Source organism: Pristis pectinata, chromosome 7 (genome assembly GCF_009764475.1).
Source record: "Pristis pectinata isolate sPriPec2 chromosome 7, sPriPec2.1.pri, whole genome shotgun sequence".
NCBI lineage: Eukaryota > Metazoa > Chordata > Chondrichthyes > Rhinopristiformes > Pristidae > Pristis > Pristis pectinata.
In genome coordinates, this window is record NC_067411.1 from 54,224,966 (window position 1) to 54,247,291 (window position 22,326).

Here is a 22,326-nt window from a genome sequence, read left to right on the forward strand (position 1 = left end):
ACATTGCCACATATTAACTTGAAGTGTTCAAGTTAATAACAGCATGTAGTATGCTGTTAGCTGATCCATCAGTGAAAATCCTATGGGTGTTCTGCTTATTTTAGTGCTAGGTGGACAAATTTAAAATGTCTCTGTTACAAAAGGATCTATCCTATGCTCAAGAATGTTGCTGTAGAGACTTTGGCAAACATAGCTGTACTTTCCAAGAAAATATTGAACAAAGTTAAATTTAAATAGAGTGGATGGTGGAGACAACATCGTAGAAAAGGGTACAGAGTTGTAGGATGAACAGTGAATGCCTGGGGAGGAAGAACTAGATGCAATAGTGGGCAGTGTAATCCAGTTGAGGGGGAATAGTTGGGATTAGAGTGACGTTGGTGGAGAAGAGGATGGGAATGGGGAGAATCAGGATGAGAGGAGTAGTGGATTTAATATAGACTGAGTAGTGAAGATCAGAATGACGTTGTCAGGGATCAAGGTGGGGAGGATAGTGTGGATCCAGATGAGGAATGTTAGAGCTAGAAGGTTAGGATGATCAGAATGGGAAGAGTGGGGAGATCAGTAAATATGAGATTAGGGAGGATGGTTTGGAAAAATATACTGCAATTTTTATTACTGTAATGCAAAACAAGTCTGAATTCAATTCTACTGCAGTGAACTGTGGATAGCAAGTGCTATTCAATTCTGAGGTTAATTGAATCATCTGAGTTTACTGCTGTGTTTTGAGGTGACAGGTCAAAAAATGGGCACAATGGTACACGTAATGGGAGACACTGTTCAGGACCTTGGATAGAGGTATTAATAATTTGACTGCTTGTTTAATGGTATTGACTTTGTTAATATCCTGCATGTTGTATTTTGAGGAAGCTGGAAGAGGGAGCTGAGCATGAACAGCAGAATAAAATTAACACGTCAAGCTAATAATGGTAAAAATATTTTCCAAGCCATGAATGGTGAATTGGTAATGCTAAGGAAATAGTGAGGGGCCACATTTGAAACTGGGAAACTGCAAGAAATGGGAGGAAAGTCTACTTGTGTGTGGATTGCAAGTGGATTAAGAGAATTATTGGTTGGAAGTTATACAGGCAGTCCCCATGTTACATAAGAGTTCTGTTCCTGAGAACTGTCCGTAAACTGATTTCTCCATAAGTCAGAAATGTCTGTTTCCTATAGTAACCTATGTTGTATCATTCTACGTATACTTACTATAATTCTTTCATTTTAATGAATAGTCACCCAAACACTACCCATAATTAAACTAAAGGAATATATATAGTATCCAGTCATGAAACATTTTCGGAATACCATGAAACGTTTTATTATTGTTATTACTAGCTTGAAATATACTTTTTTTCATGGGAGAATTTGCGTAAAGTCAGATTTCCTTAAGTTAGGACATTTGTAACCTGTGGACCCTGTACTGAGAAGAGGAATCCTATTCATCATTGATGTTTCTTCCATAATTTAACTCTTTACTGAATCTTAAACACATTGGCTTTTGCAATTATTCTATTTAGGTGTAAAGTTTTCACTCCAGTGTGAATAAAAGGGATGATGAGCTTTAACAAAAATAAAAAATGCTCTTTCTGTAATAAATTTTTCTAATTTAGATCATATTTAGGTTCAGAATTAATTAACTTAGAGAATAACCAATTTGCACCTAATAGCCTGTATGTGGATTAGATGAAAGATAGAGACAATTTTTTTTCTGAGGAGTTATTTAAATAGTTGGGTTGGAATGTGGATTTATAGTGAAGGACAAAAGTAAGTATCAGAGATGTGTGTGATTTCAAATCCTGGAAATGCAGAGCTGCTCTGCATTGAGGAGACCAAATGCAGTGTTTTTGGGTACTTCAGTAACTCTATGAGTACGTCATGACCTCAGCTGTTTCTCATTTAATTCCTTCGTTTTTGGTGCTTTTGCCTCTTACTTGACTGAAAGATCCTTTCACATTTTGTCTTTCAATTTCCAACTTCCTCGTGGTGCTGGAATATCTTTAGTTTCTTGTTTTTGTTTTGGTTGATTTTCCTTCATGCTTTGCTTGGAGTTGTACCAATCTGTTGGCCTCTTCCATTCTGTGATCAATAAAGGAATAACCCAAAATGTCAGCTTGACCTTCCCACAAGGCATTGACCTTTCTGATGTGTGTTTTGAAATTTTTTTGTTCTTATTTCAGAATTCAAGCATTTGAAATAATTTGCATCCTATGTGGTAATATGTAGTATGTGTAACCTTGCAACTCAAATGTTATTCATTATCACTAAATGCACTGGAAAACCATTGTCTTAAAATGGATTATTTTAAAATCAGAATAAATAGAACACGATGTTTTGGCACTGACATATTTCATGAGGTGACATTAACAACATGGAGCAAAAAAATGAACTGCTGGAGGAACTCAGCAGATGAGCAGCATCTGTTGGGGGGTGGGTGGGGGAAGGAATTTTCAATGCTTCAGGTCGACCCTGCATCAGGACTGAGAGTGGAGAGGGATGATACATGGGCCCATAGGTGACATAGGGTGGGGTGAGTGGACTTGGGAATCTCAGAGAGACTGGTTAATGGGTCTTATTCTGACTAGTGGTGTTCCGCAGGGATCTGTATATCTATCTATCTATCTATCTATCTATCTATCTATCTATCTATCTATCTATCTATCTATCTATCTATCTATCTATCTATCTAGATATAGATATAGATATAGATATAGATATAGAAATGACATGGATGAAAACATGGATGGACGGGTTAGTAAGTCTACAGACAAGATAAAGATTGGTGGTATTTTAAACAGTGTAGAAGATTGACAAAGAATATAGTGGGATATAGAACAGTTGTAGATATGGATGAAGAAATGGCAGATGGAGTTTAATCCATGCAAATATGAGCTTTTGCATTTTGGGAGATCAAATGTAAAGGGAATATAAACAGTTAATGCAGGACCCTTGACAGAGTTGATGTACAGAGGGAACTTGGCGTCCAAGTCCATAGCTCTCTGAAAGTGGCTGCACAGGTTGATAGGGTGGTAAAGAATGTTTGCCTTTATTAGTCGAGGCGTTGAGTTCAGGAGTCAGGGAGTTATATTGTAGCTTTATAAAACTCTGGTTCAGGTGCATCTGGAGTATTGCGTTCAATTCTGGTCACCCCATTATAGGAAGGATGTGGAAGGTTTGGAGAGAGTGGAGAAGATTTCCACCAGGATGCTGCCTGGATTAGAGCGCATGTGCTATAAGGAGAGGTTGGACAAACTAGGGTTGTTTTCTCTAGAGTGGCAGAGGCTGAGGGGAGACCTGATAGAAGTTTATACAGTTAGGAGAGTAGACAGCCGGTATCATAGTCCCAGGGTTAAATTGTCTAATAGGAGAGGGCATGCATTTAAGGTGAGAGGGGGTGGGTGCCCTTAGTGTGCTGCCAGGAGTGGTGGTGGAGGCAGAAACATTAGAGGCAGTTAAAAGATGCCTCTATAGATACAGACCATGTGCAGGCAGAAGAGATTAGTTTAATTGGGCGTCATTAGCTTAATTAGTTTGGCACAACATCGTGGGCTGAAAGGCCTGGTCCTGTTATGTTCTATGTTCTATGACTGTGCCATAAAGCCTGAGGGCTTCTCAATCCACCGAATGGACTGTACAACATCCTCGGGCAAAGTTAGAGGCAGAGGGTTCTGCTTCTTAATCAATAACTTATGGTGCTCGGACATGACGGACCTGGTGAGCTCCTGCTCACCCAGCCTGGAATATGGAATGGTGAAGTGTCGACCATATTACCTGCCACAGGAGTTCACTTCAGCTGTTCTGATGGCAGTCTACATCCCACCCCAGAGGGACATGGGAATCTCAGAGAGACTGGTTAATGGGTCTTATTCTGACTAGTGGTCAGAAGGATGTGCACTCAATGCACAATACTCTGTGGTCAACAACCCTGAGACAGGATACCCTGAGGACCTCTTCATTATTGCAGGTGACTTCAACCAGGTCAAGTATGTGTTACCAAAGTACTACCAGCACATCTCCTGTCCCACCAGGGGCCCTAACACCCTTGACCACTGCTATACAACCATTAAAGATGCCTTCCGAGCCTTCCCTCGCCCTCACTTTCGTAAATCTGGCAGACTGTGCTCCTCCTCCCTGCGTACAAACAGGAGCTGAAACAGGAGGATCCAGTACAGAGAGTCATGCAGTGCTGGTCTGAGGAAATAGACGAGCTTCTACGCAACTGCTTTGAGTCAGTGGACTGGACCATGTTCAAAGACTCAGCTGCCAGCCTTGATGAGTATGCCACCACCATCACAGACTTTATCAGCAACTGTGTACCAAAGAGGACAGAATGGGTGTTCCCAAACCAGAAACTATAGATGAACCGGGAGATCCACTCCTTACTGAAGTTGAGGACTGCTGCATTCCAATGAGGTGACCCTGACCTTTACAAGAAATCGAGACGGGACTTCTGTAAAGTGATCAGGAATGCCAAGAGACAATACCAGTTCAAAATAGAGCCCCAGACCAGCTGTTAGTTGTGGCAGGTCTTACATGTCATAACAGGCTACAAGACGAAGACGGGTTGCATATTTAACAACAGTAACAGCACATCCCTTCCTGATGAACTTAACGCATTCTATGCACATTTTGAACAGAAGGGGAGTGGATTGTCACCACCCATCCTGACAGCCTCCAATGCAACTGAACCCGAGGTCACCATCGAGGATGTAAGATCGGTCTTCCGGAGAGTGAACCCAAGGAAAGCATTTGGCCCGGATGGTGTCTCTGGCTGTGTGCTCAGATATTGTGCTGATCAGCAGGTGGGGGTATTTGCAGACATATTTAACCTGTCCCTGCTTCAATCTGAGGTTCCCACCTCTTTTAAGAAGACCACTATCATCCCGGTACCTAAGAAAAACAAGGTAACATGCCTTAATGACTATCAACCAGTGGCTCTGTCATCCACCATCATGAAGTGCTTTGAGAGGCTGGTCATGGCATGCATTAACTCCAGCCTCCTGGCAAACCTCGACCCACTGCAATTCGCCTACCGCCAAAACAGGTCTACAGCGGACACCATCTCCCTGGCCCTACACTCATCTCTGGAGCATCTGGACAGTAAAGATACCTACATTGGACTATTGTTTTTTGATGACAGCTCCACCTTCAATACTATAATTCCAAGCAAGCTCATCACCAAACTCCGGGACCTGGAGCTCAATACCTCCTTCTGTAACTGGATCTTTGACATTCTGACCAACAGACTGCAATCAATGAGGATAGGAAGCAATACCTCCAGCATGATTATACTCCACACTGGTGCCCCATAAAGCTGCATCCTCAGCCCTCTACTCTACTCCCTGTATATTCATGACTGCGTGGCCAGATTCTGCTCTAACTCCATCTACAAGTTTGCAGATGATACCACCATTATAGGCCATATCTCAAATAACGATGAGTCGGAGTACAAGAAGAAGATAGAGAGCTTAATGACATGGTGCCATGACAACAATGTCAGCAAAACAAAAGAGCTGGTCATTGACTACAGGAAAGGGTGATGTGTATATGCACCTGTCTACATCAATGGTGCTGAGGTCGAGAGGGTTAGAGCTTCAAGTTCCTTGGAGTGAACATCATCTGTCCTGGTCCAACCACGTAGATGCCACGGTCAAGAAAGCTCATGTAGTATGAAAGGCCAGGGGTCAGATGACAGTGACAATACTACTGACTCCCATGGTCGGATGATAGCATTGCCTATCAGGTCGGAAGCTATACCACTGTCAGTCAGGGGTCCGGCTCCGCCCCACCCATTAAAGAGCACACCTGAGGATTGGCTCATAATCCACCTTTGTTCTTGACCCTGAATCATTGGCTTGCTTCACCTGAGTGGGCTCTACCCCGCTACAGCCCTATAAAAGATGGTATGCGTGGGCTCTCTTCCTCTTTTTCGATTGCTGCTGGGGTCAAGACCACAGGTGAGAGGGTGCACTTCCACAGGGGTCTAGGAGTGTCCTGAGTAGATTCCCAGTAGCGTAGAGCCATTGTTTGTCCCGATTCAGGGGGGTTCAGACAACATATTTGTTTGTTCCCTGATAGTTTGTACTAGTTCGTTGTGTGTGTGTGTGTGTGTGTGTGAGTGTGTATGCACTTCACCCCTGTTGCGACTTCCCCCCCCATGTTTCGCAATCACCCTAGTGCAAGTGTGCAAGGGTGCATTTGTTCCTTCACATTCTGTTCCTGCATCGGTCTTTGTGAATAAAATCCTCCTTTTAAAGCACAAAGACTGTGTGTCCAGATACCTTTTATCTTTAAGATACCAAAAGAACCTTTCTCATAATAGCTCACCAGCGCCTTTACTTCCTCAGGAAGTTAAAGAAATTTGGCATGTCCCCTTTGACACTCGCCAACTTTTATTGATGCACCATAGAAAGCATCTTATCTGTATGTATCACGGCTTGGTATGGCAACTGCTCTGCCCAGGATCACAAGGAACTGCAGAGAGTTATGGACACAGCCCAGCACATCATTGAAATTATCCTCTCCTCCATGAACTCTGTCTATACATCTCGCTGCCCTGGTGAAGCAGCCAGCACAATCAAAGACCCCACCCACTCGGGTCATTCTCTCTTCTCCCCTCTCCCATTCAGGCAGAAGATACAGGAGCCTGAGGGCAAATACCACCAGACTCAAGGACAGCTTCTATCCCACTGTGATAAGACTATTGAACTTTTACCTGACCTCACAATCTACCTTGTTATAACCTTGCACCTTATTGTCTACCTGCAGTGCACTTCCCTGTAGCTGTGTCACTTTACTCTGTACTCTGTTATTGTTTTTACCCTGTGCTACCTCAATGCACTGTGTAATGAATTGATCAGTACGAATGGTATGCAAGACAAGTTTTTCACTGCACCTTGGTACAAGTGACAATAATAAACCAATACCAATACCAATGACTAGAGGAACTCTCCTTGGCGGGAGTGGGGGTGGGCAGTGCAGGGGGTGGTGAGAGTACAAGTCTGAGAAATGGCAGATATGTGAGAGAGGGGAAGCCATGTTTCCTGAAGAAGGAGGACATTTCAGATGTCCTGGAATGGAAGGCCTCATCTTGAGAGCAGATGCAGTGGAGACAAAGAAACTGAGAGAAAAGGAATGGCATCCTAACAAGAGGCAGAGTGGGAAAAGGTGTATTCTAGGTAGCTGTGAGAGTCAGTGTGTTTATAGTAAACAGAAGGCGATAAAACTGATAAGTTCCTCGCAAGTGAAGGAAGCAGCACCATTGATGTAGCAGAGAAAGAATTGTGAAGTGGTACCAGAGAAGGTTTGGAACAAGGACTGTTCCTCATAGCCACTGAAAAGACAGGTATTACTGACGGCTATGCAAGTGCCCATGGTTACATCCTTGATTTGTAGGAAGTGAAAGGTATCAAAAGAGAAGTTGTTCAGGGTAATAACAAATTCTGCCAGCTGGATGAAAGTGTTGGTGGAAAAGAACTGACTGGATCCTTGTTGTAGAAAGAAGCAGAGGGCTTTCAGACCTTCCTGAAGGGAGATGGAGATGTATAAAGAGTGGACATCCATGGTGAAGATGAAGCAGTGGGGGCTAGGGAATCGGAAGTTGTCAAAATGGTGGAGATCATGTGAGATGTCCTGGAGATAGGTGGGAAGGGACTGAACAAGAGGAGACAGGATACAGTCAGGGTATGAAGAGATAGGTTCAGGGGGGAAGAACAGGCAGAAACAATGGGCCTACCTGGACAGTCCTGTTTGGGGATCTTGGGTAAGAGATAGAACCGGGAAGTGCACTATCATTGGGGCACTATCGTGTAGGAGGCTATGGACTGGAGATCTCCTGATGTGATGTGATCGGCAACAGTGTGGGAGACAGTGACCTGGTGTTCGTTGATGTGGTCATGGTCAGGAGGGGTGGCACGGTAGCATAGTGGTTAGTGCGAGGCTATTACAGCGCCAGCAATCGGGGTTCAATTCCCGTTGCTGTCTGTAAGGAGTTTGTACGTTCTCCTGTGTCTGCGTGGGTTTCCTCCGGGTGCTCCGGTTTCCTCCCACATTCCAAAGACATATGGGTAGGTTAATATGGGCTTAAAATGGTCGGCGAGGACTCGTTGGGCCGGAAGGGCCTGTTACCACGCTGTAAATAAAATTTAAAATTTAAAAATTTAGGAGGAAGTCTCTGAGAGCTGCTGTCTGGCTTCTGCAAGGTAAAGGTCAAACTGCCAGACTACAAAGGCACCGCCCTTGTCTATGGGTTTGATGACTAGTTGGGATTGGTGCAAAGTGAGTGGAGTGCTGCGTGTTTGTATGGGGTGAGGTTGGAATGGGTAGTGAAGTCAGGGCAGTTGATGTCACGATGGTAACTGGAAATGAAAAAGTCAAGAGAGGTTAAAAGGCCCGAATGGGGTATCCAAAAGGAATGGGAGGGTTGGAGAAGGGGACATCAGTGGGGAATGAAGACTCCTTACCAATGAAATAGGCATGGAGGCGGAGGTGATAGAAGAAGAACTCAACATAATGATGGGCCTGGAACTCATTGAGGTGTGGGCACAGGGGTACAAAGGTAAGGCCTCTGCAACATGGAGTTGTGGAGATCTTTCTATCCCCTTCTTCATTAACCACCACCACCACCACCTCCACTACAACCTTCAGCCCCAATCCTTCATGTCAGCTGAGACTCAAATTACAGGAAGCGATTCATTTGTGGAATTTCATTCATGCCACTGCATGTGAAGCCAAAGGAGGCATGTTTACAGTTGCTGCAAGGAGTTGAAATGAATCGGAGAGTTGTAGAAATCAGACATCAATTTTTATGAACATAGATATAACGCAGAGCTAATTAAAATGCAAATTTCCCAGAAGAAAGTTCTTATTGAACAAAGAAATGCCTGGTCTCGGAACCACTAAGGCAGCCCACCTCAATTCAGCTCAAGGTCTTAATTGTTCTTCTAACGACAACTTTGTTGCAGAGAGTCCCCTTGTACTACTTCACCAATCCTGAGAAGAAAAGTCCTTCATTATTTGCCATCTCAAAATCTTAATTCAATTTTGTCAACTTTCTCAATGAAAATAATATGCAATATTTAAAAGGCATTTGAACAGGGTTCTTGGATAGGAAAAGTGTAGAGAGTTAGGGCACTATTGCAGGCAAATGGGATTAGCGTAGGTAGACATCACAGTAGGCATGGACAAGGTAGGCTGAAAAAGCCCGGTTCTGAGTTGTATGATTCTATGATTCTATTTCTCCTATTTTCATAACTCTGGCCTCTCATTCTTTGAATCACTTAGAACAAAATTTCACTATACTCTTCCCAGTTGTAATAATTGTTGCATGTTACAACATAATTGCAGGACTAATTTCAAACTTTTTCTGAAACTTGTGGATCAGATAAACTACTTTCTCAGCAAGATGACTTGTGAGTGTCAGTGCGGTTTCAGGTTACAGCAATAGTTACTGACCTGCATTTCACAGATTTAATACAGTATGTCTCTTTGATAGTATTCTCACATTAATCTAGCAACCAGACGGCTCTATAAACAGCAGGATCAACCCAGTCCTCACACCATCAGATATATTCTTTGTTCTATATATCCTTCCCCTAACCTCTCTGCAACTTAAAACTAATTTGTCTTCTCAGTTTCCCACTCCTGATGTAGGATCTTTGACCTGAAATGTCAACTATGTTTCTCTTTCCAGAGAAGCTGCCTGATCTGCTGAGTGTTTCCAGCATTTTCTGTTTTGATACAGACACAGACTATTTCCAGTAAATGGAGGGGACTAGAATAAACAAACCTGTACTTGTGTATAAGATCAGTCCAGAGGGCAGGACTGATCTTATACACAGAGTTGTTATGAATTAGTAACTGAAACAGGGACCACATCAACATTTAGAAATTAAGATGACAAGGTGCTTAAAAGGAAAGCAAGAGGCAGACAGCCAGAGAAGTTGCATGGAATTAAGAAAACAAAATGTCCATCCAATATATAAATGTCAAAAAGGACCAGTTAAACTAACTTTATTTAACTCAACAATCAAGTTCTGTGCATAGTTACTTCCATCACAAAACACAAAACTACGAACTTGTGATTGGGCTCGAGTTGTGACGGTGTGTTGCTTGTCTTCAGTTTGCTGAATGAATTATATTCCCATGTTAGTATGGGCCAATGTAACATAGAACAGGGACAGTGTTGACTCTGAAGGCTATGAAATTATAAGAGGTCTGCAACTGGCAATGGCCAGCCTGCTGAGTTATTTTTTTGATCATCTCAGCCTTCTAGTGTTGCAGTTGAAATCAAAACAGGACTGAAGGCAGTAACAAAGACCTTGCCTGTGTTGATTGCAGTAGTGTTGGTTGCTAGAGTTCCTTAAACCTAACTGACTGTTGTAGACATCAGATTACCCCCAAGGATGGTGATGTTATCAATAATTCCATCAGCCCTTGGTAGTACTCTGCCTAAGGAGCAAGATCCAAGCAGATTTTGTTACAGAGTTCTGGTATTGTCTGTGGGAAGAAATGAGAGAGATAGGATGGAAGGAAGAAAGGAAGAGAGATAGTTGAGAAAGAGAGGAAAATCATCCCAAAATATTTCATAGCTCCTGAAAATACTTTTGAAGTCTTGACTCTGTTAGAACACGGAATCGTGGCAGTAAGATTTCACAATTAAGTAAATTCCTGTTATCTGGAATGTGCCTGGAATTTCTGTATGATTTGTTTCAAAAGAATTGACAAAGGCATGTAACTGTTTTTCCTCCAGTGGAAATATAAAACAAAGGAGAAAGAAGTGGACACAGGAAAACGCCATCAAAGCCACAAGGCACCAACCTCGTACAGAACATAATCTTTCCATGTGTTTTAGTTGTAGATAAGCTACTGAATTAAGGAAGAGTTATTTATGTGAAGAAAGGGTGTTGCCTCTGATAGCATGTATAAAATGAAATAGGCAAAGACTTGCACTGTGGAGACACAAGAGAGTGCAGAGTTCCCTGAAAGTGGTGACGCAGAAAGGCAAAGTGGTGAATAAGGCATATGGTATGCTTGACTTCACCAGATGGGACATTAAGTGCAAGAGTTGGAACATCATGTTACAGCTGTACAAGATGATGGTGAGACCACACCTGGAATTTTGTGTGCAGTTCTACTCGCCATACTATAGGAAAGATGTGAGAGGGTGCAGAAAAGATTCACAAGGATGTTGCTGGGACTGGAGCATTTGAGTTATGAGGAGAGCCTGGATTGCCTGGGAGTGTTTTCACTGGAGCAAAGGAGGCAGAGGGTGACCTTACAGAGGTTTATAAAATCCCAAGATGGATGGTCATAATCTTTTCCCTGGGTAGTTGCATCTAAAAATAGAAGGCATGGGTTTAAGGTGAGAGGGGAAAGATTTGATCAGGACCTGAGCAACAAGTTTTTCACACATATATGGAATGAGCTGTCAGAGGAAGTGGTGGAGGTGGGAATAATTACAACACTTAAAAGACATTTGGACAGGTACATGGATAGGAAGAGCTTAGAGGGAGATGGGCCAAATGAAGGCAAATGGGACTGGCCCATGTAGGCACCTTGGTTAGGCTGAAGAGCCTGTCTCCGTGTTGTATGACCATGACTCTGTGAAGGATTTTTGTGTGTATGAACAAATGCAGGTGTAAACAGATGCTGACAAAAGGAAGAAGGGACAAAAATCATGCTTATATTTAAGTTTCTGATCATCCAAAATTAAATAATCACAAATGTGTTTGTAGTGGAGATAACTGAGTCTGTTGAGAAAAACATAGAAAAAAAACCTACAGCAAAATTCAGGCCCTTCAGATCACAAAGCTGTGCCAAACATGTCCTTACCCTACTTTAATCTAAGTGTAAATTACCAGGCTTACCCAGAGCCCTCTATTTTACTCAGCTCCATGTACCTATCCAACAGTCTCTTAAAAGACCCTATCGTATCCGCCTCCACCACCGTTGCCGGCAGCCCATTCCACACACTCACCACTCTCTGAGTAAAAAACTTACCCTGACATCTCCTCTGTACCTGCTCCCCAGCACCTTAAACTTATGTCCTCTTGTGGCCACCATTTCAGCCCTGGGGAAAAGCCTCTGACTATCCACCCGATCAATGCCTCTCATCATCTTATATACCTCTATCAGGTCCCCCCTCATCCTCCTTCACTCCAAGGAGAAAAGGCCGAGTTCCCTCAACGTACTTTCATAAGGCATGCTCCGCATTCCAGGCAGCATCCTTGTAAGTCTCCTCTGCACCCTTTCTATGGCTTCCACATCCTTCCTGTAGTGAGGTGACCAGAACTGAGCACAGTAGTCCAAGTGGGGTCTGACCAGGGTCCTATATAGCTGCAACAATACCTCCCGGCTCCTAAATTCAATTCCATGATTGATGAAGGACAATACACCATATGCCTTCTTAACCACAGAGTCAACCTGCGCAGCCGCTTTGAGCGTCCTATGGACTTGGACCCCAAGATCCCTCTGATCCTCCACACTGCCAAGAGTCCTACCATTAATACTATATTCTGCCATCAAATTTGACCTACCAAAATGAACCACTTCACACTTATCTGGGTTGAAATGCATCTGCCACTTCTCAGCCCAACTTTGCATCCTATCTATGTCCTGCTGTAACCTCTGACAGCCCTCCATACTATCCACAACACATCCATAGAACCATAGAACCATAGAACAATACAGCACAATACAGGCCCTTCTGCCCACCATGTTGTGCCGACCTTCAAACCACACCTAAGACTATCTAACCTCTTCGTCCCACATATCCCTCTATCTTAAATTCCTCCATATGCTTATCTAACAATCTCTTGAACTTGACCAACGCATCAGCCTCCACCACTACCCCAGACAATGCATTCCATGCACCAACCACTCTCTGAGTGAAAAACCTCCCTCTGACATCTCCCTTGAACTTCCCACCCATTACCTTAAAGCCATGTCCTCTTGTTTTGAGCATTGGTGCCCTGGGAAAGAGGCGCTGGCTGTCCACTCTATCTATTCTTCTTAATATCTTGTATATCTCTATCATGTCTCCAACCTTACATAAAGGTACTTACATAAAGTATCCAACCTTTGTGTCATCTGCAAACTTACTAACCCATCCCTCCACTTCCTCATCCGGGTCGTTTATAAAAATCACAAAGAGAAAGGGTCCCAGAACAAATCCCTGAGGTAGACCACTGGTCACCAACCTCCATGCAGAATACAACCCTTCAACAACCACTCTTTGTCTTCTGTGGGCCAACCAGTTCTGGATCCACATTGCAATGTCCCCTTGGATCCCATGCCTCCTTACTTTCTCAATAAGCCTTGCATGGGGTACCTTATCAAATGTCTTGCTGAAATCCATATACACTACATCTACTGCTCTCCCTTCATCGATGTGTTTAGTCACATCCTCAAAAAATTCAATCAGGCTCGTAAGGCAGGACCTGCCCTTAACAAAGCCATGTTGACTATTCCTAATCATATTACACCTCTCCAAATGTTCATAAATCCTGCCTCTCAGGATCTTCTCCAACAGCTTACCAACCGCTGAGGTAAGACTCACCAGTCTATAATTTCCTGGGCTATCACTACTCCCTTTCTTGAATGAGGGAACAACATCCGCAACCCTCCAATCTTCTGGAACCTCTCCCGTCTCCATCGATGATGGAAAGATCATCGTCAGAGGCTCCGCAGTCTCCTCCCTCACCTCCCGCAGCAGCCTGGGGTACATTCAATCCGGCCCCGGCAACTTATCCAACTTGATGCTTTCCAAAAGTTCTAGCACCTCCTCTTTCCTAGTATCTACATGCTCAAGCTTTTCAGCCTGTTGCAAGTCCTCACTACAATCACCCAGATCTTTTTCCGTTGTGAATACTGATGTAAAGTATTCATTAAGTATCCCCGCTATTTCTTCCGGATCCATACACACTTTCTCACTACTGCACTTGATAGGCCCTATTCTTTCACATCTTATCCTCTTGCTCTTCACATACTTGTAGAATGCCTTGGGGTTTTCCTTAATCCCGCCCGCCAAGGCCTTCTCATGTCCCATCCTGGCTCTCCTAATTTCCTTCTTAAGCTCCTTCCTGTTAGCCTTGTACTCTTCCAGATCTCTAACATTACTTAGCTCTCTGAAACTTTTGTAAGCTTTTCTTTTCCTTTCGACTAGATTTATTATAGCCTTAGTACACCACGGTTCCTGTATCCTTTCGTGACTCCCCTGTCTCATTGGAACATGCCTTTGCAGAACTCCACACAAATATCCCCTGAATATTTGCCACATTTCTTCCGTACCTTTCCCTGAGAACATCTGTTCCCAATTTAATCTTCCAATTTCCTGCCTGAGAGCCTCATAATTCCCTTTACTCCAAGTAAAGCCTTTCTAGTCTGTCTGTTCCTATCTCTCTCCAGTGCTATTGGAAAGGAGATAGAATTATGATCACTAACACCAAAATGGTCACCCACTGAGAAGTCTGACACCTGGCCAGGTTCATTTCCCAATACCAAATCAAGCACAGCCTCTCCTCTTGTAGGCCTATCTACATATCTAAAACCTGGCACTTGAAGCAACCATCCCGGTCCCTGAGCCATCCACGTCTCTGTAATGGACACCACATCGTAGCTCCAAGTATTTATCCAAGCTCTAAGCTCATCCGCCTTGTTCACTATACTCCTCGCATTAAAATAGACACATCTCAAACTGGTCTGAGCACGTCCCTTCTCTATCACCTGCCTATTCTCCCTCTCGTACCTACTATTAGCTTTCTCTATTTGAGAGCCAAATACCTCTTCCCCAGTCTCTCCAGTTCAGATCCCACCCTTTTTGTTCCTGACAAACCCTTTTTGTTCCTGACAAATTCAAAGCTGTTTTGAATTTGTCAGGAAGTTTCATAAAATCCCTAGTTGATCTTATCAGTCTAAATAATATCTAAACTGATTTATAAGTTATGGTTAGCATTCCTACCATTTGGTTCTGTCTTAAATCAAACTACAACAAAGCAAATAGACATATGACTGGAAGTTACTGAGGTGAATATAACTGTGTTAATTTGTATAGTCTCCATTAGTTTTTTAGTTCTTGCAGCAATTGGAATGCCTGTACTCATTATTTCACTCTGTGTCAGAGTTGTTGAAGAAATGTAAACAAAAAGAGCAAACTGACAGAAATCTGAGATAAAAATAGAAAATGCCGGAAATATGCAAGCTACTGGTGGCAGAAGATTAGTCATCACATTCCACCATCTTAACAATGGCAAAATAAGACTTTTTCCATTATGTTTTTGTGCCTTGATCATATTGGTTGTTTCATTTAAAATAAGTGGGCTCACATTATCTCTAGCTGTGTAGCTGGGGTGGGTGGTTGGGAGCAGGTTTGGAGAGAAGGATGGAAAATATAACACTGAGCAGTTGATAGAATCTGATGGAGCCAACTATGGAAGGAATGGTGGAAATGGGTTGGCACAGCATCCTGCTGGAATTAGAATGGCAGAGCAATATTAATAAACATTGTATCTGTCATTTAATCCATTTTTATCATATTTTCAAACTACGTTTGAAGCTAGTTGCAGCACTATGTGACTATTCAATTGCATTACCTATGCAGCTTTCAGCCATATAACATGACAGACAACAGAACCTCCACCCCATCCAATCTGCCTCCCAATAGCGTGTATATCATAGTACAGACATTCCCCAATGCTCCAGAAATTCATGTAATTTCCTGGAAGAGCTAAAACAATACCTTGTTTAAGAAAGAAAGAGAATATGAATTTGGAAAGCAGTGCATCCAACAGCTGGTTCTCAGGAAAGGAATTACCTGGCAGCATCCAATCTCAACCTCATTCTGGCCTTGCAGAAACACTCCATGCAGTTGAAACAAAGGACAGTATTTTAAGCCCCAACAACAAATGAGTTGAGGGCAAGTTGGAAGTAAAATATTTTAAATGTCAAAGCTAACCTTTACACCACTGTAATTTATGCACTTCTGCTTTTAACTGAGACAGATTAAAAAAAAAGGTCCACTCTTAGGACCTTAGCTGGGTCAGTTAATAAAAGTTTTCAGAATGGGTCCTTGCCTCTACTGCAATAGGACTTTATTTTTACCCATGGAAGCTTGAATTTTTGAGTTTGGGAACAGTGTGATCGGAGCCCTAGATCTCCAAATCCAATAACCATTCATACATTGCCCCATGTTTTTCAGTTCCCCAACCTTGTGATCATCAACTCTTCTCCATGATCTCCAACTACCCCAAGTCCACCTATCTTCAACTTTCTCCATCCTCCTCAATCCCTGATTCTCCCACATTCCTTTATTTTGAATTCTCCCCATATCCCATGATCCTAAACTCCACAATCTCTGAGTGGTCATATCCTGTGTATAACTTTCTCAACAAGATTCAAATTACCACCCCTACCTAATGATTTCCATCACTTTCCCTGTCCATCACCACCTTACCTGACTCCTCCACTCTGTTGCAGAGGCTCATACCTGTTCCTCACCCACCTTCTGTCTGACTTTTATGAGCAGGGTATCTGGGTTTCCATTCTCGAAAGCTTCTCCAACTCTGCTTACCATAGGGTGTAACTGACTGACAATCTTATAAATTTCGGTCAAACCACTAAACCCTTAAGTTAAGAGGCTTCTCTTAAGTTAAGAGGCCCTTTTTAAATCTATCTTGGTAGTTAAGGTGGTCAGTTGGTTCTCTATGCTCTATTTCCAAAGCGTCAAAGTTGCCATTGTTTAAATGTCCCTTTAAGTACATACCACCACCCTTTTCACTCTAGTTAGTGTTTCATGGCACTGGTCATAGGCTTTTAGAGATTATTGCACTCAGACAATAATCTGAGGCCGCATTTTATACTCTCAGGCAGATGTAAAAGATCCCATAATTTTCAATAGAAGTTCCAATGATGCCTTTCAATAAGAAGCACAAGAGCTTACTTCAGTGGTCTGGCCGTTATTTATCCCACAATCACTATCAACAGATACCAACAGATTACATTGTTGCTGCCTGGCTTGCAGAGTATTCCAATATTGCCCATTTTTGGTTAAATACAATTCTTCTTCTCCTTTGTATTCCAAAGTATTCTGAAAGGCATTGAAGATTGAAAAAAACATTTGAAGTGTTTGATCAGATTTATCTGCATTCCAGTTCCCCCACCCCCTCACCAATGAAATCCAATCAGGAGCATGAGACTGAGATAGGAACATGAGGATGAGCATATTTAAGTAACATTGAACTCAGTATTTGAGGCAACATTACAAAGATGCCATTCTGGCAGAATACTCTCTGCTGTATATCCAGCGCAATGAACAAAGTGAATGGGAGGATAGAGCGGGAGGGAGGGTGTGAGAATAAGTTTTAATGTGAAAGATTTAGGCTTCTAGTTTGACAATTTGTTCTGCCTAAAGTTCAATAACAAAAATATTAGAGATCAATGGTACTCTTCTTGACAATTTCTAGAAAGCAAAATTATACTGGTTTCCTGAATTTAATCAAAGCTCCAAGAATATTATCCACTGAATATTATGTTTATAGTCAAAGAGTCATACAGCATGGAAACAGGCCATTCAGCCCATCATGTCCACCCTGACCAGTGTGAACCCACCCATACTAATCCCATCTTCCAATGCTTGGCCCATAGCCTTCTGTGCCTTGGTGATTTGATTGTTTGTCAGGACACCTCTTAAAGACTATCAATGACTCTGCTTCCACCATTAACTCTGACTGTGCATTATAGGGACTCCTCACTCTCTGCATGAAAAAGGGTCCCCTCAGATCCCCTCTTAATTTCTTACCCCTTATCCTAATTCTACATCTCTAGTTTTATTCACCTCTGGTAAGGGGAAAAGTTGCTTGGCGTCAACTCTGTCTATAGCATCATCATTTTATATACCTCAAGTCATGTTCACTCTTAACCTCCTCCGCTCCAGAGACTTGGCCTCTCCAGTCTGTCCTCATAACTGAAGTGCTCTATCCTAGGCAAGATCCTGGTGAATCTCCTCTGCACCCTCTCTAGCACTGTCACATCTTTCCTATAGTGTGGTAACCAGAACTGCATGCAGTAATCCAACTGAGATTTGAGCAATGTTTTATAAAGTTGGTGCATAACCTCCCTGTTTTTGTATTCAATGCCCCGACTAATGAAGGCGAGCATCCCATAAGCCTTCTTAACTATGTTATTTACCTGGGCTGCTGCCTTCAAGGATCTTTGGACTTGCACACCACTGTTCCTCAATATCCCAAGGACCTTATGACCAAGTGGTGTAGAGTCTTAGAGTCATACAGCTTGGAAACAGGGCCTTTGGACCAACTAGTCCCTCTCATCTTACCCTTATGCCCTCTACTTCTTGATTCCTCAACGCTGGGAAAAAGACTGAGTGCATTCACCCTATCTATGCCCCTCATGATTTTATACATCTCTATAAGATCACCCCTCAGTTTCCTACATTCCAAGAAAAAAAGTCCTAGCCTGTCCAACCTCTCCCTATAACTCAGTCCCTCAAGTCCTGGCAATATCCTTGTAAATCTTTTCTGCACTCTTTCCAATTTAATAAGGGTGACCAAAACTGAACACTACACTCCAAGTGCAGGCTCACCAACTTCTTGTAGAACTGCACTATGACTTCCCAACTTCTATACTCAATGTCCTGACTGATGAAGGCCAACATACCAAAAGCCTTCTTCACCACCCTAACTGTGATAGTCCTACCTTGATTTGACTTTCCAAAAAGCAACACTTCACACTTATCCGAATAAAACTCCATTTGCCATTCCTCAGCCCACTTACCTAGCAGATCAAGATCCCACTTTAATTCTTGATAACTTTCTTTACCGTCTAGTTTACCACCTATTTTAGTGTCATGTGCATGTGTATGTCCTAGCCTCATTAATATTCTGAAAATGCATCACCTTACACTTATCAAGATTAAACTCCATCTGCCATTTCTCAATCCACTTCAGTATCACCCTCTAGCCTAAGACTACCGGTTCATCCCACCTTTTTTCTGTTAGTACACTTTATTCAACTGCAATGTTGTAGTTCAACACTTCCGAGTTAGAGCCAGAAAGTTGTGGGATCAAGATTTACTCCATAGCTTGAGTATAAAGGCCTAGTCTGATGTAACAGTACAGCCCAAAGGAAGTGCAAACCTCTTTCATTTCAAAACATTTAGAAAGCTACTATAATTAACATTAAGCAATGAAGTTCCTTTAAGTGAATAATAAATATTAAGCCTTATATCTGCAATGGTTAGTAACTCTTATAGATGTGTTACGAACCAGCAACAAAAGAAACACACTGAGTCATAATTCAGTGTTAAAAACTATTTTATTAATCACTACTTATAATAATACGAAAAATAAAAGTAAAAATGTTAGTATGTTAGAAATTCAAAAATGTTAAACCATAGAACCATAGAACCATAGCACAATACAGGCCCTTCGGCCCACCATGTTGTGCCGCCCTTCAAACCACTCCTAACACTATCTAACCCCTTCCTCCCACATATCCCTCGAACTTAAATTCCTCCATATGCTTATCTAACAATCTCTTGAACTTGTCCAATGTATCAGCCTCCACCACCACCTCAGGCAGCGCATTCCATGCACCAACCACTCTCTGGGTGAAATACCTCCCTCTGACATCTCCCTTGAACTTCCCACCCATTACCTTAAAGCCATGTCCTCTTGTTTTGAGCATTGGTGCCCTGGGAAAGAGGTGCTGGCTGTCCACTCTATCTATTCCTCTCAATATCTTGTATTCCTCTATCATGTCTCCCCTCATCCTCCTTCTCTCCAATGAGAACAACCCTAGCTCCTTTAGTCTCTCCTCATAATCCATACTCTCTAATCCAGGCAGCATCCTGGTAAATCTTTGAACATTAACCCCAAAACTAAACTCTTCGTGTGTGTGTGGCAAAGTCCCAAACTCCAAGCCCAGGAATGGTTCTTAAAGTTCAGTTCCGCAAGCCATAAGGTGAAATTATGAGCAAAGGCTTCTTCAACAACCACAGTTGACTGAAGATAAGATGTAGATGTAGAGAAACATAGAGAGAGTAATTACGAAATCCAAATGTTCCACGATGGAACCCAAACGACACTTCAGTGTTTACTCGGTAGTGACTTCCTCACCCCGAAAAGCATCCGAATCGTGGTCGAACACACAAATACCTGTTTCCTTCTACAGGTCAGCAACAAGGTGAACTCCACTGGATTACTTCCAATTTCCATACGTGCATTGCAGTAACAGACAGTTATTGTTTCTCATCCATTGATAGAGAAACTAGCAGGCTGGTGTCTCTCTCCCTTTGCTCTCTCTCTCTCTCTCTCTCTCTCTCTGACTTCTTCAACAACGTCATTACGTCCTTTATCTTCTATTGACGTAAGCACACCACACACACACACACACACACACATCCCCACACACACACACACACACAGACCCACAGACACACACACACACAGACACACACACACACACACACACACACACACAATCTTAAAGGGACTTTCACTGAGTCCGTAACAGATGGAATATTAAGTCAACGCCTTGCTTGTTCTTAGTTGGATGGTAAAGTTCCTGTGCTCTTTGTTGAAGAAGAGCATGGAAGTTATGTTGGGTGTCATGATCAATATTGATCTCTCAATCAGCAGAACCAAAACTGATTTTTGGTTCATTACCACATTGTTCTTTTCAGGAGATTGTGAGGTGCAAATTCACTGCTGCATTCTTTCATAAATTTTATTGTCTGCAAAAATGCATTGGTAGACACTAAGAATGCAATAGATACTATATATTGTAAATATTTCCATCGGTTGAAATGTATAGTCAGAGATGATATAACAAAATATGTCCTAATAACTAATGGAATCTGTGGATACATGAAAATATGGAGCATTTGACGCTAATACTTGGATTACTACTTTAGACAATTATACAGTAAAATTATTCTGCTAACCTTGAATTTTTTGCATACATTGAGCATTGAAATAGAAACCTCTTTTATTTCAAAACATTTACAAAGCTACTATAATTAACATTAAGCAATGAAGTTCTTTTAAGTGAATAATAAATATTAAGCCTTATATCTGCAATGATTAGTAACTCTTCCAAATGGACCACCAGCAATGCTAACTTATTACTTTCAACAAAATTGATGGCTTTATGTTTAATATTGGTGCAAAAGATTATGCTGGATCCAAAAACAAGTCCTTAATCCACTGTGAATAAAATGTAACCTCAGTAGACTACTTTCTAAATGTTTATAATTATTTTATATGTAGAATTATGGTAGCTTCCAGCACAGGATAAGACTATTCAGGCCATTGCACATTTGCCAATGCCATCTCCCTTGCACTTGCCTCATATCCAGTCAAATTTTCCTTTACTAATGTATATCCAAGCCAGGAATTGAAAGCTACTGTTTTAATCAGATTCCAACATCCCTTCATATTTTTTGTTCTCTCACTCTGTACCAGGTGGTCATGGGTTCGAGTTCCACCCCAAAGACAGCATGAAAATTGGATTAACATTTCAGTGCAGCACTGTCAAATAAATGGAGTATAATAGGAAATCACAGAAGGAGGACATTGTTTCCTCAGTGCCAGTAGAAAAAGAACTACTTGGTCTAATCTCATGTTCTTGAACTAGGTCCATCATCCTCTGGGTCACAGCTCTGTTAGTACACATCCAAGTACTTCTTTTAATATGATTTGAGGTTTGGCCTTTAACATCCTTTCAGGCAGTGGGTTGCAGGCCTTCACCACCATCTGGGTGATTTTTTTCCCTCATCTCCTGTCTAATCCTTCTACCAATTATCTTAAATCTATGCCGCTTGGTTTATCATCCCTCTGCTCCAGGTAATAGGTCCTTTTTGTTGTACTCTGCCTAGGCCTCTCATAATTTCATGCATCTCAGCTAAGTCTCCAAGCAGTCTCCTCTGTTCAAAAGAAAACAACCCTGGCTTATCAAACCTTTCCAAAGCTACAATTCTTCGGCTGAGGCAACCTGGTCATAAACCTCCTCTCTTCAATGCAATTACATCTTTCCTGTAACTGCCTAGAAGTGGAGAAGCCATGGTCTACCTAGCATTGCATAGGTAAAGAGTTTGTGTAAAACTCCCCTCCTCTCAAATTCCTTGGCTAATGAAGGAAAGCACCTTACTGACGTCCATCTTTGATGTGGACATACAAGGTCCCTCTGTGCCTGTATGCCACTCACCATCTCGCCTTCTATTTATTTTTCCTTGCCTCGTTGCACCTCCTCAAACATATTATTTCATTCATAGAGTCATACAACACAGAAATAGGCTCTTCAGCCCACCATGTCTAT